The sequence below is a fragment of the Peromyscus californicus genome, unplaced genomic scaffold (genome assembly GCF_007827085.1).
Source record: "Peromyscus californicus insignis strain IS unplaced genomic scaffold, ASM782708v3 Scaffold_15__1_contigs__length_86483966, whole genome shotgun sequence".
Classification (NCBI taxonomy): domain Eukaryota; kingdom Metazoa; phylum Chordata; class Mammalia; order Rodentia; family Cricetidae; genus Peromyscus; species Peromyscus californicus.
The window spans coordinates 62,965,932-62,982,101 of NW_026294447.1; positions in this window are offsets into that span (position 1 = coordinate 62,965,932).

The window sequence follows — 16,170 nt, forward strand, 5'->3', positions numbered from 1 at the left end:
CACCCAATGACAGAGAAATGGAATGAGATCTACATGAACAGCCTGGACATGAGTGGGGGTAATGAAAGGCGAGGGTTGAGGGAAAGAGAGCTTGGGGGAGCGGGAGATCCCAGCTGGATCAACAACAGAGAGGGAGAACAAGGAATAGGAGACCATGGTAAATAAAGACCACATGAGAATAGGAAGAAGCAAAGTGCTAGAGAGGCCCACAGAAATCCACAAAGCATTATTTTTAATAGCAAGAACCTGGAAACAACCTAGATGCCCCTCAACTGAAGAATGGATAAAAAAAATGTGCAATACACACAATGGAGTATACTCAGCAAAAAAACCAGTGATATCATGAAATTTGCAGGCAAATGGATGGAACTAGAAAATATCATCCTGAGTGAGGTAACCCAGATTCAGAAGAACAAACATAGTATATACGCACTCATAAGTGGATACTAGATGTGAGGTAAGGGATGGCCAGACTGCAACCCACAGCTCCAAAGAGGCTAGCTAACAGGGAAAGACCCTGGGAGGGATACATGAATGACCCAGCAAAAGAGAAGTGGATGAGACCTACATGAGCAGACTGGGTGTGGGGGAGTGGTAGAGGGCGAGGAGAGGGGGATGAGAACATAGGGAAATGGGAGAGCTGAGCTGGAACAGGGACAGTGGGAGGGCAAGGAGGGAGATATCATGAAAGATGAGAACATCATGGGACTAGGAAGAGGCAGGGTGCTGGGGAGGCTCTCAGTAATCCACAAGGATAACCCTATCTGAGGGTGCCTGGACTGGTCTACTCTGGTGACCGGTCTAGTGAATACCCTAACCACCATCATAGAGTCTTTATCCAGTGACTGATGGAGGCAGATGCAGAGATCTACAGCCAGGCGCAAGGTTGAGCTCCAGGAATCCAACTGATGAGAGAGAGGAGGGATTCTGCAGGTGGGGACTTTGACATCTATTGGTGAAATTATTAAGGCCACTCCACGTAGTTAAAAGGAGATTTATTTAATGGTGTAACTTACAAATTAAGGGATAGTTAGGTCACGGGGTCTGGGGAAGGTGTATCACAGTCCAGCAGTGTTCTCTGGAGCTCGGCTTGGTCCACCTCCACTATCCAGGGTCCCGGAACGGAGTGCGCGCCTGCCGATCCAGATCTTGGGTCCCCAGGCGCCTCCCTTGGCCCCGCCTTGTAGGCGTGACAGTTGCCGAAGTCTCAATGGGGGTTGGAACTTCCAGATCAAAGCTGGAATGGCTACCCATTACAGACATCACGATGGGAAGATGTGCAGAGATGAGCGGCCACACTGGTGAAAGCCCATGAACAATAGACTAGTGACTGTGGAGCCCCCATGGGACTGGATTAGGCCCTCTAGATACAGAAGATGGTTGTTTGGCTCGAACTGTTGGGGGGCACCCAGACAGGGGGATCAGGATCCGTCCCTGGTGCATGGGCAGGCTTCTGGGAGCCCAGTGCTGGTGGTGTGACACCTTGCACAGCCTTGGTGCAGTGGGAAGGGGCTTGGACCTGCCTAGGCTCAGTGTGCCAGGCTCTGCTGACTCCCTATGAGAGACCTTGATTTGGGGGATGAGGGGATGTGGGGTGGCTTGGGAGGGAGGGCTGGGGGATGGGAGGACGGAGGAGGGAGGAGATGGGATCTGTGGGTGGTATGTAGAGTGAGTAGAAAGTTTCTTAATAAAGAAAAATGAAAAAAAAAAAAAAGAAAGATCTCATCATTTGTGCTCCTCATCTTCCACTGCCCCACATAGGCTCTGGTCCTCCAGACCCTGATGTCTTCTCAGTGATTCAGGCCCTGCCTGTTCCACAACCACAAACCCGTACCTAAATGGTCTCTCTGTTGAGCCATGGTCTTGAATCAATCCTCCTTAAGCAGGCGTTTTGATTGTTTTTCCTCTGCTTCCGTACTGCAGAAGAGGAGTGGGCAAGCAGAAGCTGAGGCATGTCACATCACTCCAAGTACCCTCTCTCAGTCACTAATATGCCCCCTTGTTTCCTACACTGCAGACTCAAGAATCTTTAATTCACTCGTCTAAGATGGCCACAGGTACTATAGTGTTATGAGATGAAATATAATTCATTAATTACTCCCAACAAGCCCCATAAACTACTACCATTTATCAGCGATCCCCATGGAAGCGCTGGAACATCCTCCTACTCTATTCTTGGCCTTACCAGGGCACCTCTGAGATTACAGAAGCTCTCTTGTTTTCCAGCCAGAAAAACCTCCAGTCAGTCCACAGAAAGGCAGAAATATGCAGAATCTTTTAGAAGAGCAGCCCTTGACTGACTTCAGCAGGGCAGCCTAGGCACCCAGCTTCCTCGGTGCCCAGTTCCTGGCAGTCACACTGGTCATGCCTGACACTGTGGCCAGTTAACACTCCCACAGGGCTCACCCAGTGCAGAGCTGATGGCAGAGGCAGCAAGAACCTCTAGGCAGACAGTGCAAGAGCTGCCTGCAGCAGCAAGGTTCTAATTATGCTGTAGTCTCAAAGCTCATCAGCTTTGCACCAGTCTCCACACAGGCAACCGCAACCAACGTAGCTGTCGACCTCCAGTATATATACTACACAAGAACTACTTCCAAGCACTGGGGAGCAAGTTTTAATGACATATTTTATTTGTAATAATTTGCATGTTTCTGTATAGGCAGCGTAGTGCTCATGGTAGGTAGAACAGTATTTATGGAGGCCAAGAGAGGGTACTGGTTCCTCCAGACTTACAGGTGGAGCTGCCAATTGTGAGTGTCAGAAACTGAACCCCATTCTCTGTGGGAACGGAATGCTCTCTGAATCACTGAGATGTTTCTTCAGTGCCTGTAAGAGGGACCATAACCTTCCCTATCATATTTGCTGCAGCTTTGTTCACAATGGTGTAAAGATGACTTTGAGCTGGATGAATGTAGAGAGCTGCTGGTAGCAATGGCTTTACCAGAGGCTGTCACCATGAGGTGACAACTAGTGTTCAGCAGGTTGACCCACCAGGCGAACGACTCTCTGATCGGGAGGCCCACTTGGTGAGACCATGGGGTCACTGACTGAAAACGACTGGTCGCTCCTGTCTGTGATGTTACCTGTGCAAATACAGCTGCTATCTCCCCATTATCATGCATTGTCATGAAATGTGGAGAAGCAATCTCATGACTACAGCTCCATCTTGTGGGCACTGGTGTTTGTGCATGGTCAGGAGAACAACTCCTCCTTACCCTGTGTTATTCTGGCATCTAAAACAACTCTCACAGTACAGCCTTTGTTCCACATTACAGTAAGAAACTTAGAAGCCCATTCTCTATAATTAGTTTACTGACAGAGCAATTTGGCTAGACAAGAGTCTCTGTGGATAGATCACAAGTAGGACTTTCACAGATTAGCCTCAAGGATGAAATTACAAAGTGTCTCGCTTTGTTGATTCAAGGTCCTTCAGAGACTGAATTGCCCTGAGCTTCCTCTGCTGGCAGCTGATAATGCATTCACAGAATTCACCTGCTCTGACCCTTTAGCAATTAATATTTTGTACTAATGTTCTAACCTCAGTTTATGATATAAAACTCAAGTTTCAATTAACTAAATGTTTATTTACTTAGGTCCCAAATAACAACTAATCAATTAACCAAGTCCAAAGGAAAAAAAAGTTTTTTGTCCAGCTGACTGTGGATGTCACAGGCTGGGAAAGTGCCAAGCACCTTGTCCCTCCCTATGTGTTGCCGTGGTAAATGGCTTTGCACCTTATCCTCTCAAGGAATGTGCATTTGAACTTGAGAGGGTTTTGTAACTTTTCTTATTATGACAAAGAGTCTCCTGCTAGAAAGATGTGTTTAGCTGTGTAGAGAAGAGGAGCTAGGAAAAAATGAGCTGAAAAGAAGCTTTAGAATCAGAGCTGAGGAAGATTAAAAGAAAATGACCTAGAATGTGTATGAATCTTTTGCTTTCAGATAGATAGAAACTTATTTGTAAATACCATCTGATTAAAAAAAGTCCGATGCTCTAGAAATACCCCTCAGATAAGAAAATCCTAGATTAGATTTCAGTATGCTGTGGTTTATTCTATGAAACCTGTATCTATGGAGTTGGACTCCATGGCATACTTTAGATGAACCTCAAGGACATTTTATGAGTGACAGCCAGGCACCAAGAGAAGAAAAGGATTTCATATCAAATGGAACCTGAAAAAACTGACTTCAAGTTAACTAACAGTGAGGGAAAGTTGACCATGGCTCACACACTGTAAAGTGAGAAGTCTAAACAGTTATACTGAAAGGATTATTCTAACAATGAGTTGTATGTATTTTGACCACAGTTAATATGATATTAAGTTCTTCACATATGGAGAGAGTTGAGTTTATGAGATATTCCCTCAAAACAATAACTGTGTAGTCACTGAGCAAAGAACATGTATGTAAAAACATAATGTATGACAATGAGTTTCAAACATCACTTATGTAAAATAGTGTGAGAATGCTAAAAATACAGGCACAAGAGAAATAATCAGATTATGAACATCTCTCTGGTGGTTTTCAGATATATCATACACTAGTGAAGTTTCTTCATAAGTTTCAAATGTATAATTTTTATTTTTCATTATTAAAATAATGCACCAATTAACTATATTTAAAATTTCTAAAATGTAAACAATTGTAGCTGAGACCTTCTCTCCAGTTCCTGCCAAGCCCTGGCAGTCCTGCAGCCCACTTATAAAATAAACACACAGACTCTTATATTATTTAAACTGTTTTGCCTAATAGCTCAGGCTTCTAACTATCTCATTCTTACATCTTAAATTAACCCATTTCTATAAATCTATACCTTGCCACATGGCTTGTGGCTGACCAGTATCTTACATGTTGGTACTCATGGTGGCAGCTGGCAGCGTGTTTCTGACTCATTCTTCCTGTTCCCAGAATTCTCTTCTCTGATTGTCCCACCTATACTTCCTGCCTGGCTACTGGCCAATCAGTATTTTATTTATACAGAGTTATATCCACAGCACTTCCCCTTTTCTTTCTTTTTTTCCAAAAGGAAGGTTTTAATTTTTGCATAGCAAAATTACATACAACAAAACAATTATCAAGCAATAATTTCAGTTACAATCTCTAGTCTATTTGTTTTGGCAAAATTAAAGAAAATATTCTTTCTATCCTATATTTGTGAGTCTAAGGTTTCATATCTAACTTATCTTTTATCCTTACTAAGGAAAATTGTAACTATCTAGTCTTCAACTACATCAAAGACCTCAGAAGGATATAATATTACCTGAGAAATGGGAGACGGATACAAGCAACTTTCTGGAGTCTTGCGAGAGTAGACAGAGACAGCTGGCAGCCTGGACATCATCCAAAGTTCTTTTGTAAAGTTGGGGCATCTATCTTCAGCCCACAGGCCTAGAGTCTCCCAGTCATTTGTCTCTGTGTCCTGTAGAATGTCTGGCAGTTTCCTCTGCGAAGCAGGAACCTGAAGGACTATTTTGTCAAGCAAAGTTCAGTGGTCACCTTCCTATGGGTTCTGCATGTCCAGTCGATCAAGCAGTCCAGGCAAGAACAGTTTCTTGCCCAAATGGCTATTTTTGCCAAGAAGATGCTAAACTCCATATAGAGTGCTTCGTTGCCCATCCTCCTCTCTGAAGTAAATTGGTGCTGCCAGGAGCAGACATGTCTCACTGTCCAGAAAGTCTAAATTTTTAAAAATATTTTAAATGCCATATTCTTTAGGTCTTTGAAGTGTTTGAAGATTACCTGTGTATCTGAAATATATCTATGTATACCTAGAAAACTTAACTAACATGGCTACAAGTTTGATTATCATAGAAGACTAATTATTAATCTGTATTTTTAAATTACCTATTACAATCTAAATGAGTTATGTAAACATAATACCTCAAACAAGAGTAGAAATATACATACAGTATAACAAAATTAAGTTCAAACTTGTATCAATAAACTAAAATCCATAGCAATGTAAAACATTTTAATCAAGTTGTTCTTTAAAAGTAGATTCAATAATTTACCCTTTCATCCTATCATATCTATATCATATCCTCTTTTCTTCTTTAGAAAGAGATAGCATTTATAATCTACCTGATTTAAATAAAAATATTGATCTGGGACAAAAGAATCTGTTAACTTTTTTTTTTTAGCATTATGCTTGGGTTTAGAGAAGGGGTAAGTCAATTCCATCTCCAAAGCCAGCTTGGTATTTTTGGGAATTTGGGTGTAGCTTCTCTTACTACTTCATGCTGGAGGGGGGCGCTGTATCTTATGGAGACACAAAGAAAATTTTAGGCTTATGGGGTAGTCTGTGAGGGCGTATTGTTTGATCCAGTTGCCTTGAAACCGTTCTGGATGTTGGATCATCTGGGCCATGGTGTCATCAGAGACCTTTCTGGGGGTCTTGGCTGGTTAAACCTGATGTATCTTAATCTGGAACAAATCCAGAACCTCTTGCTTTCTGTGGAATCAAAAGCAGAGCCTCCTTTCCAAAGCAACATTCCTTACATCCAAATTTTGAAGTCCAGTTATGCTGTGAGATGGTCTGTATGTCAAATGTGTTGCTGATTGGTCAATAAATAAATCACTGATTGGCCCGTGGCCAGGCAGGAAGTATAGGCGGGACAAGGAGGAGAATAAAGCTGGGAAGTGGAAGGCCGAGTGAGGGAGACACTGTCAGTCGCCATGATGAGAAACAGCATGTAAAGATGCCGGTAAGCCATAAGCCATGTGGCAAGGTATAGATTAATGGAAATGGATTAATTTAAGCTGTAAGAACAGTTAGCAAGAAGCCTGCCATGGCCATACAGTTTGTAACCAGTATAAGTCTCTGTGTTTACTTGGTTGGGTCTGAGTGGCTGTGGGACTGGCGGGTGAGAGAGATTTGTCCTGACTGTGGGCCAGGCAGGAAAACTCTAGCTACACAGGTACCTTTAAAATATACATATTGGCTTAACTCAACAGCTTTTACAATCATATGTTTTTCTGCAGTTAAAAATCCCAAAGACAACACAATCCAAATTCTCTGTGTAATATTCATCTTTATGTGGCTTATTTTTTATACTGCCTTTACTGTCTCTTTAAAGACTTTATTTTTAAAAACTATTTCTTTATATCACTGTATATATTTGTTTTTCTCTTTCTTCCAAGCCTATGTACATTTTACACACATCTGAATCTGTCTTATTGTGAACCTATTGCTTTAAACTGCAGCATTCTAAGACTGAAATAGTGCTGTGGCTGCTGGCTCTGCCCACCTCAGCTTCCCAACATGGTGGTGGTACATTTATCGCCAGCTCTGGGAGCTATCAACTCTTAGAAACAGTGGGTCTATGCTTTTATCAAAGCAACGTGTGGCCCAGAAACCTCTCTGATTTTTTTTAAACTATCAAAAACTATATCCAACACACAGCATAGTGCGCAGCTTAGAGACACCTCTGTGTAACATAGTGTAGGTCAAGCCCACATGCATGCCACAAACCTGCCATAGAGTAGCTCAAACACGCAGGCTGCCACTAACTTGAGAAAGACAACTAGGAAGCTGACTTTAGCTCTGTTTTAGAATCTTTTCCCTCAGGTTTTAGGTGGAAACTCTTGCCAACCTGTTGGGCTCCATTTGTAGCTGAAGAGCTTCTCTCCAGCTCCTGCCAAGCCCTGGCAGTCCTGCAGCCCACTTATAAAATAAACACACAGACTCTTATATTGTTTAAACTGTTGGGCCTAATGGCTCAGGCTTCTAGCTATCTAGTTCTTACATCTTAAATTAACCCATTTCTATAAATCTATACCTTGCCACATGGCTTGTGGCTGACCAGTATCTTACATGTTGGTACTCATGGTGGCAGCTGGCAGCATGTCTCTGACTCATTCTTACTGTTCCCAGAATTCTCTCCTCTGCTTGTCCCACCTATACTTCCTGCCTGGCTACTGGCCAATCAGTATTTTATTTATACAGAGTGATATCCACAGCAAACAATGGTTTATTACCTTACTAATTATACCACTGTTAGATTCATAATTCTAATGAGAATCAATGATTTTTTTAAATTCCTAGAGTCCTCATCAATTATAATGCTTTAGAGGTATCAATATTTTTATTTTTTAACCTGGTAAGTACAAAATTGTATAAATCACTCAAACAACTGAATAGCAACAATAGCTATAATATGATTTAAAGTGGGAGATGATCATAACAGATTTGAGACTACCAGGCACTGATGAAACTTGTTTTCATGTCTGCTCTGACTGAATCAGGCTCAGCCACTTTATCTGGGACCGTCTTCAGGACCAACAGGGAACTGGTGGAATCCTTCAGCAATTGCTATAAAATATATTTACAGGAAAGTCCATACATAATTTATAAAATAGTTATTTGAATTTGTCTATTTAACACTTGACACCAAGGTGACATTTCCTCATGGTCAGACAGAATGAGGGAAAGGACAGCACAGGAATACAGGCGCTCCTGTCACACACTCTCAGGGCACATGCTGTGAGAACACTTACTCTGGTGTTTTTGACCTTGAGGTGGTGTGTGCCAGGATTCTGCACTCATATCACCTGGCTGTTTTCCTTTTTAACTCCCTGGAATGAATCTCAAAGCATAATCAAGAGCAGAGAATTTCAAGGGACTCTCCATGCACTATTGGTTCTTCTGTTGTACTTCAGACGAGGATACTTGTACTTACTTGTTTAATAATTTACTTAAATTAATAAGGATGTGTGTGGATGGTCCTTTGGGACATAGTGTTAGAATCTCAATATCAAGATGTATATTTTCTTGGTCAAGAGGGAAATACTGGAGAATTTGAACCTCTAGTCATTGGCTTTGATATATTTTAGGTCTAACCAACTCATTTAAAGTTTCTCCCTGCTCATCCCATGCCTCTAGCAGCTAGAAATACTGACCCTCACCTGACCCTGGGTAACATATCAGTGAATCTGTTGTTTTCGGCATTGTGTGGAGTCGTTCAATTCACTGTTAGAAATTCTGATATTAGGATTCTAAGGATCGAGTCAATTCTGTCTCCAAAGCCTCATCACACACTGCTGGTGTCACTGCAGCTGTCGATGTGGAAAACTGCTGAGAGATGGGACCAGGACTGGAGCTGACATCAGCCGGGATGAGCTGATGCAGAATGTGAGTAAGTGTGTGTGTGTGTGTGTGTGTGTGTGTGTGTGTGTGTGTGTGTGTGTGTGTGTGCGCTGAGTGAGAGATGAAGACAGTGGCAATGTAGAGGAGGAAACTATGCAGAATATGAGTGAAGTGTATTGTTATGAGTAAGAGACAAAGAAGAAGAAGCATTAGGGAAGGTGAGAGAAATGTGAGAGAATGAATGAGGGCAAATGATATGAAGGAATGGTGTAAGAGCTGGGCAGAGGGTAAGAGTGAATGTGTGAGTGTGTGTAGGTGTGTGTGCTAAGTGAGGGATGTAGCTGAATGAGCAGAGAGAAAATGTAACAAAGAATAGTCCAAAGTTGGGCAGAGAAGAAGAAGTGTGAGAGTAAGAGGAGAGAATGAATGAATGAGTGAGTAAAGAGTGAATAAATGATGCAATAGTATGTGAAAGAATGTAACGGAGTAGAGAGGAGAAATGTGTAGATGTAACTGTACCAAAGAGATTTGTAACTGTGTGGAGACAAGGAAGATGAAGCCATTCAGAACAGAGACCTAGAAGAGAAATGTATGTAAAAGACAGATGTGTAGACATGTGAAAACAGATGCAACCGTGTATAGAGATGCATGGGCCATATGTATGTAAACACAGATGTGTAGCTGGATGTATAGAATGTAGCAGTGTGGAGAGCTGTAGCAATGTGGAGACAGAGAGAGTCAGAGACCATTTTTAAGATGAAGTGAAAGGAAAAGCCACCATGAGGAAGCATGTGTGTTTTCTTATTTTACCTTTCAGACAGATAGAAACTTATTTTGAAACACCCTCAGGTGGGAAAGTCTGGCCACAGACAGATAAGAATATTCTACAAACCCTCGCCACCTTGCCACCTTTGCTGATGTTCTTGCATTACCCTAGAGGTGGCCTTGGAGCCAGCTTTCCATAAGGCCTCCAATACTTTATTTATTTATTTTTTATTTTATTTTAAAATTTAATTTAATTTTACATATCAGCCATGAATTCCCTTGTTCTTCCCCCTCCCGCCCTCCCCCCTGCACCTTCCCCCCAGCCCACCCCCCATTCCCATCTCCTCCAGGGCAAAGACTCCCCTGAGGATTGAGTTCAACATGGTAGATTCAGTCCAGGCAGGTCCAGTCCCCTCCTCCCAGGCTGAGCCAAGTGTCACTGTGTAAGCCCCAGGTTCCAAACAGCCAGCTCATGCACTAAGGAGAGGTCCCGGTCCCACCACCTGGATGCCTCCCAAACAGATCAAGCTAATCAACTGTCTCACTTATCCAGAGGGCCTGATCCAGTTGGGGGTTCCTCAGCTATTGGTTCATAGTTCATGGGTTTCCATGCGTTTGGCTATTTGTCCCTGTGCTTTTTTCAATCTTGGTCTCAACAATTCTCACTCATACAAACCCTCCTCTTTCTCGCCAACTGGACTCCTGGAGCTCCACCTGGGGCCTGGCCATGGATCTCTGTATCCGGTTCCCTCAGTCATTGGATGAGGTTTCTAGCAAGACAATTAGGGTGTTTGGCCATCCTATCACCAGAGTAGGTCAGTTTGGGCTGTCTCTCGACCATTCCCAGTAGTCTATTGTAGAGGTATCTTTGTGGATTTCTGTGGGCCTCTCTAGCACTTTGCTTCTTCCTATTCTCATGTGGTCTTCATTTATCATGGTCTCTTATTCCTTGTTCTCCCTCTCTGTTTTTGATCCAGCTGGGATCTCCCGCTCCCCTAAGCTCTCTTTCCCTCCAACCTTGCCCTTCATTACCCCTACTCATGTCCAGATTGTTCATGTAGATCTCATCCATTTCTCTCTCATTGGGTGATCCCTGTGTCTTTCTTGGGGTCCTGTTTTCTAGGTAGCCTCCCTGGAGTTGTGAGTAGCAGTCTACTCATCTTTGTTTTACATCTAGTATCCTCCTATGAGTGAGTACATACCATGTTTATCTTTCTGAGTCTGGGTTACTTCACTCAGGATGATTTTTTTCTAGATCCATCCATTTGCCTGCAAACCTAGTGATGTCATTGTTTTTCTCTGCTGAGTAGTATTCCATTGTGTATATGTACCACATTTTATTTATCCATTCTTCAGTTGAAGGGCATCTAGGTTGTTTCCAGGTTCTGGCTATTACAAACAATGCGGACATGAACATAGCTGAGCAAGTGCTCTGTGGTATGATTGAGCATTCCTTGTGTATATGCCCAAGAGTGGTACAGCTGGATCTTGGGGGAGATTGATTCCCAGTTTTCTAAGAAAGCGCCATATTGATTTCCAAAGTGGTTGAACAAGCTTGCATTTCCACCAGCAATGGAGGACAGTTCCCCTAGCCCCACATCCTCTCCAGCATAAGGTGTCTTCAGTGTTTTTGATCTTGGCCATTCTGACAGGCGTAAGGTGGTATCTCAGAGTTGTTTTGATTTGCATTTCCCTGATGATTAGGGATGTTGAGCAATTCCTTAAATGTCTTTCAGCCATTTGATTTTCCTCTGTTGAGAATTCTCTGTTTAGTTCTATAGCTCATTTCTTAATTAGACTGTTGGGCATTTTGATGTCTAATTTCTTGAGTTCCTTAAATAGTCTGGATATCAGTCCTCTGTCAGATGTGGGGTTGGTGAAGACCTTTTCCTATTCTTTAGGCTGTCGCTTTGCCTTGTTGACCGTGTCCTTTGCTCTACAAAAGCTTCTCAGTTTCAAGAGGTCGCATTGATTGTTTCTCTCAGTGTCTGTGCTACTGGTGCTATATTTAGGAAGTGGTCTCCGGTGCCAATGCGTTCAAGACTACTTCCTACTTTCTCTTCTAGCAGGTTCTGAGTAGCTGGATTTATGTTGAGGTCTTTGATCCACTTGGACTTAAGTTTTGTGCACGGTGACAGATATGGATCTATTTGCAGCCTTCTACACATTGATATCCAGTTATGCCAGCACCATTTGTTGAAGGTGCTTTCTTTTTTCCATTGTACACTTTTGGCTTCTTTGTCAAAAATTATATGTTCATAGGTGTGTGGATTAATGTCAGGGTCTTCAATTCGATTCCATTGGTCCACATGTCAGCTTTTATGCCAGTACCAAGCTGTTTTTATTACTGTGGCTCTATAGTAGAGCTTGAGGTCAGGGATCATGATGCCTCCAGAGGTTGTTTTATTGTACAGGATTCTTTTAGCTATCCTGGGTTTTTTGTTTTTCCATATGAAGTTGAGTTTTATTCTTTCCAAGTCTGTGAAGAACTGTGTTGGTATTTTGATGGGAATTGCATTGAAACTGTAGATTGTTTTTGGTAAGATTGCCATTTTTACTATGTTAATCCTGCCTATCCATGAGCATGGGAGATCTTCGATTTTCTGACATCTTCTTCAATTTCTTTTTTCAGGGACTTAAAGTTCTTGTCATATAGGTCCTTCACTTGCTTGGTTAGTGTTACCCCAAGGTATTTTATATCATTTGTGGCTACTGTAAAGGGTAATGTATCTCTGATTTCCTTCTCAGCCTGTTTGTCAATTGTATATAGGAGGGCTACTGATGTTTTTTGAGTTGATCTTTTATTCTGCTATGTTGCTGAAGGTATTTATAACTGTATCAGTTCCTTGGTTGAATCTTTGGGGTCACTCAAGTATACTAACATGTCATCTGCAAATAGGGAAAGCTTGACTTCTTCCTTTCCAATTTGTATCCCCTTAATCTCCTTATGTTGTCTTATTGCTCTGGCTAGAACATCAAGTACTATATTGAATAAGTATGGGGAGAGTGGACAGCCTTGTCTTGTTCCTGATTTTAGTGGAATCGCTCTGAGTTTCTCTCCATTTAATTTGATGTTTGCTGTTGGCTTGCTGTAAATTGCCGTTATTATGTTTAGGTGTGTTCCCTGTATTCCTGATTGCTCCAAGTCCTTTATCATGAAGGGGTGTTGGACTTTGTCAAATGCTTTTTATCAGTCTAGTGAGATGATCATGTAGTTTTCTTCTTTGAGTTTGTTTATATGGTGTATTACATTGATGGACTTTTGTTTGTTGAACCACCCTTGCATCTGTGGGATGAAGCCTACTTGATCATGTTGAATAATTGTTTTGATGTGTTCTTGGAGTCTGTTTGCCAGTATTTTATTGAGTATTTTTGCATCAATGTTCATGAGGGAGATCAGTCTGTAGTTCTCTTTCTTTGTTGTATCCTTGTTTGGTTTAGGAATCAGGGTAATTGTAGCCTCATAGAACGAGTTTGGTAATGTTCCTTCTGTTTCTAGTGTGTGGAATAATTTAAAGAGTATTGGTGTTAACTCTTCTTTGAAGATCTGGTAGAATTCTGAGCTGAAACTATTTGGTCCTGGGCTTTTTTTGGTTGGGAGACTTTTAAAGACTGACTCTATTTCCTTAGGGGTTATTGGACTATTTAAATAGTTTATCTGGTCTTGATTTAACTTAGTTATGTGGTACCTATCCAGAAAATTATCCATTTCATTTAGATTTTCCAGTTTTGTGGAGTAGAGGTTTTTGAAGTATGACCTGATGATTCTCTGGATTTCCTCATTGTTGTTATGTCCCCTTTTCATTTCTGATTTTTTTAATTTGGATGCTCTCTCTCTCTGTCTTTTGGTTTCTTTGGATAAGGGCTTGTCTACCTTGTTGATTTTCTCAAAGAACCAACTCTTTGTTTCATTACTTTTTTGTATTGTTCTCTTTGTTTCTATTTTATTGATTTCAGCTCTCAATTTGATAATTTCCTGGTGTCTATTCTTCCTGGGAGACTTTGCTTCTTCTTGTTCTAGAGATTTCAGGTGTGCTGTTAAGTCACTAGTGTGAGATTTCTCCAACTTCTTTATGTGGGCATTTAGTGCTCTGAATTTCCTTCTTAGCACTGCTTTCATAGTGTCCCATAAATTTAGGTATGTGCTGTCTTCATTTTCGTTGATCTCTAGGAAGTCTTTAATTTCTTTCTTCCTTAACCCATTGGTGATTCAATTGAGCATTATTCAGTTTCCATGAGATTGTAGGTTTTCTGTAGTTTTTGTTGTTCTTGAAATCTGACTTTAAACCATGGTGGTCTGATAGAACGCAGGAGGTTATTCCAACTGCTTTGTATCTGTTGAGATTTTCTTTGTGGCCAAGTATGTGGTCGATTTTAGAGAAGGTTCCATGGGGTGTTGAGAAGAAGGTATATATATTTTTTTTTTAGGATGGAATGTTCTGTAGATATCGATTAAGTCCATTTGAGTCATAACATCAGTTAAGTCCTTTATTTCTCTGTTAAGTTTAAATTTGGGAGACCTGTCCAGTGGTGAAAGTGGGGTGTTGAAGTCTCCCACTATTAATGATGGGGTTTTATATGTGGTTTAAGCTTTAGTAATGTCTCTTTTACATATGTGGGTGCCCTTGTGTTTGGGGCATAAATGTTCAGAATTGAAACTTCATCTTGGTGGATCTTTCCTTGATGAGTATGTAATGCTCTTCTTGATCTCTTTTGATTGATTTTAATTTGAAGTCTATTTTGCTGGATATTAGGATGGCTACACTAGCTTGCTTCTTAAGACAATTTGATTGGAAAGTCTATTCCCAGCCTTTTATTCTTAGGTAGTATCTATCTTTGGATTTGAGGTGTGTTTCTTGTATGCAGCAGAAAGATGGGTCTTGCTTTCGTATCCATTCTGTAAGCCTGTGTCTTTTTATAGGTGAATTAAGTCTATTGATATCAAGGGATATTAATGACCAGTGATAGTTCATTCCTGTTATTTTTTGGTGGTAGTGTGTGTGTACTTCTCTTTCTTGGGGTTCACTCCTGTGGCATTATCTATTGCCTGTGTTTTCGAGGGTGTATCTGACTTCCTTAGGTTGGACTTTTCCTTCTAGTGCTTTCTGTAGGGATGGGTTTGTGGATAAGTATTGTTTAAATCTGGCTTTGTCTTGGAATGTCTTGTTCACTCCATCTATGATGATTGAAAGTTTTGCTGGGTATATTAGTCTAGGCTGGCATCCATGGTCTCTTAGTGTCTGCATTACATCTGACCAGGTCCTCTGGCTTTCAAAGTCTCCATTGAGAAATCGGGTGTTATTCTGATGTGTTTGCCTTTATAAGTCACTTGGCCTTTTTCCTTTGCTGCTCTTAATACTCTTTCTTTATTGTGTACGTTTAGTTGTTTAATTATTATGTGGCGAGGGGACTTTTTTGGGGGATCCAGTCTGTTTGGTGTTCTCTAGGGTTCTTGTATCTTCAAAGGCATTTCCTTCTTTAAGTTGGGAAAGTTTTCTTCTATAATCTTGTTGAATATATTTTCTGTGCCTTTGAGTTGGTATTCTTCTCCTTCCTCTATCCCTATTGTTCGTAGGTTTGGTCTTTTCATGGTGTCCCAAATTTCTTGGACATTTTGGGTCATGACTTTGTTGGCTTTAGTGTGTTCTTTGACTGATGAATCTATTTTGTCTACTGTATCTTCAATGCCAGAGATCCTCTCTTCCATGTCTTGCATTCTGTTGGTTATACTTGCATCTGAAGTTCCCATTAGTCTACTCAGATTTTCTATTTCCAGCATTCCCTCTGTTTGTGTCTTCTTCATTTTTCTATTTCCCTTTTCAGGTCTTGGACTGTTTCTTTCATCTCTTTCATTGCTTTTTCATGATTTTCTTTCAGGGATTTATTGTTTTCTTCTGCTTTATTTGTCCTTTCCTCTAGTTTTTTATAGCGTTCTTCCCATTTTTTGTTTTTCTTTCCCTCAATTTCATTTTTGATTTCTTCTGTATAAGGCTCTAGTCTCTTCATAATGTTATTCATAAGGTTGCTTTCTTTTTCTTCTTCCATTTTGTGATGTTCAGGTCTAGCTGTTGGAGGAGGGCTAGGTTCTGGTAATGGTGTATTGCTCTTCATTTTGTTGTATGTACTTCTGCCTTGACGTCTGCCCATCTCCTTGTGTATTCGTTCTTATCAGCGCTCTTGGTCCAGACAGAGCTGACAGATTCAGGAAGTCTCTCTCTGGTCCAAATGGAAGGTCTCTTGTCCAGATGGGAGCTCCAGGGTAGGATGGGTACTCTTGTCCAGATGGGAGGTCCGGGGCAGGATGGGAGCTGGGGGCTGGTC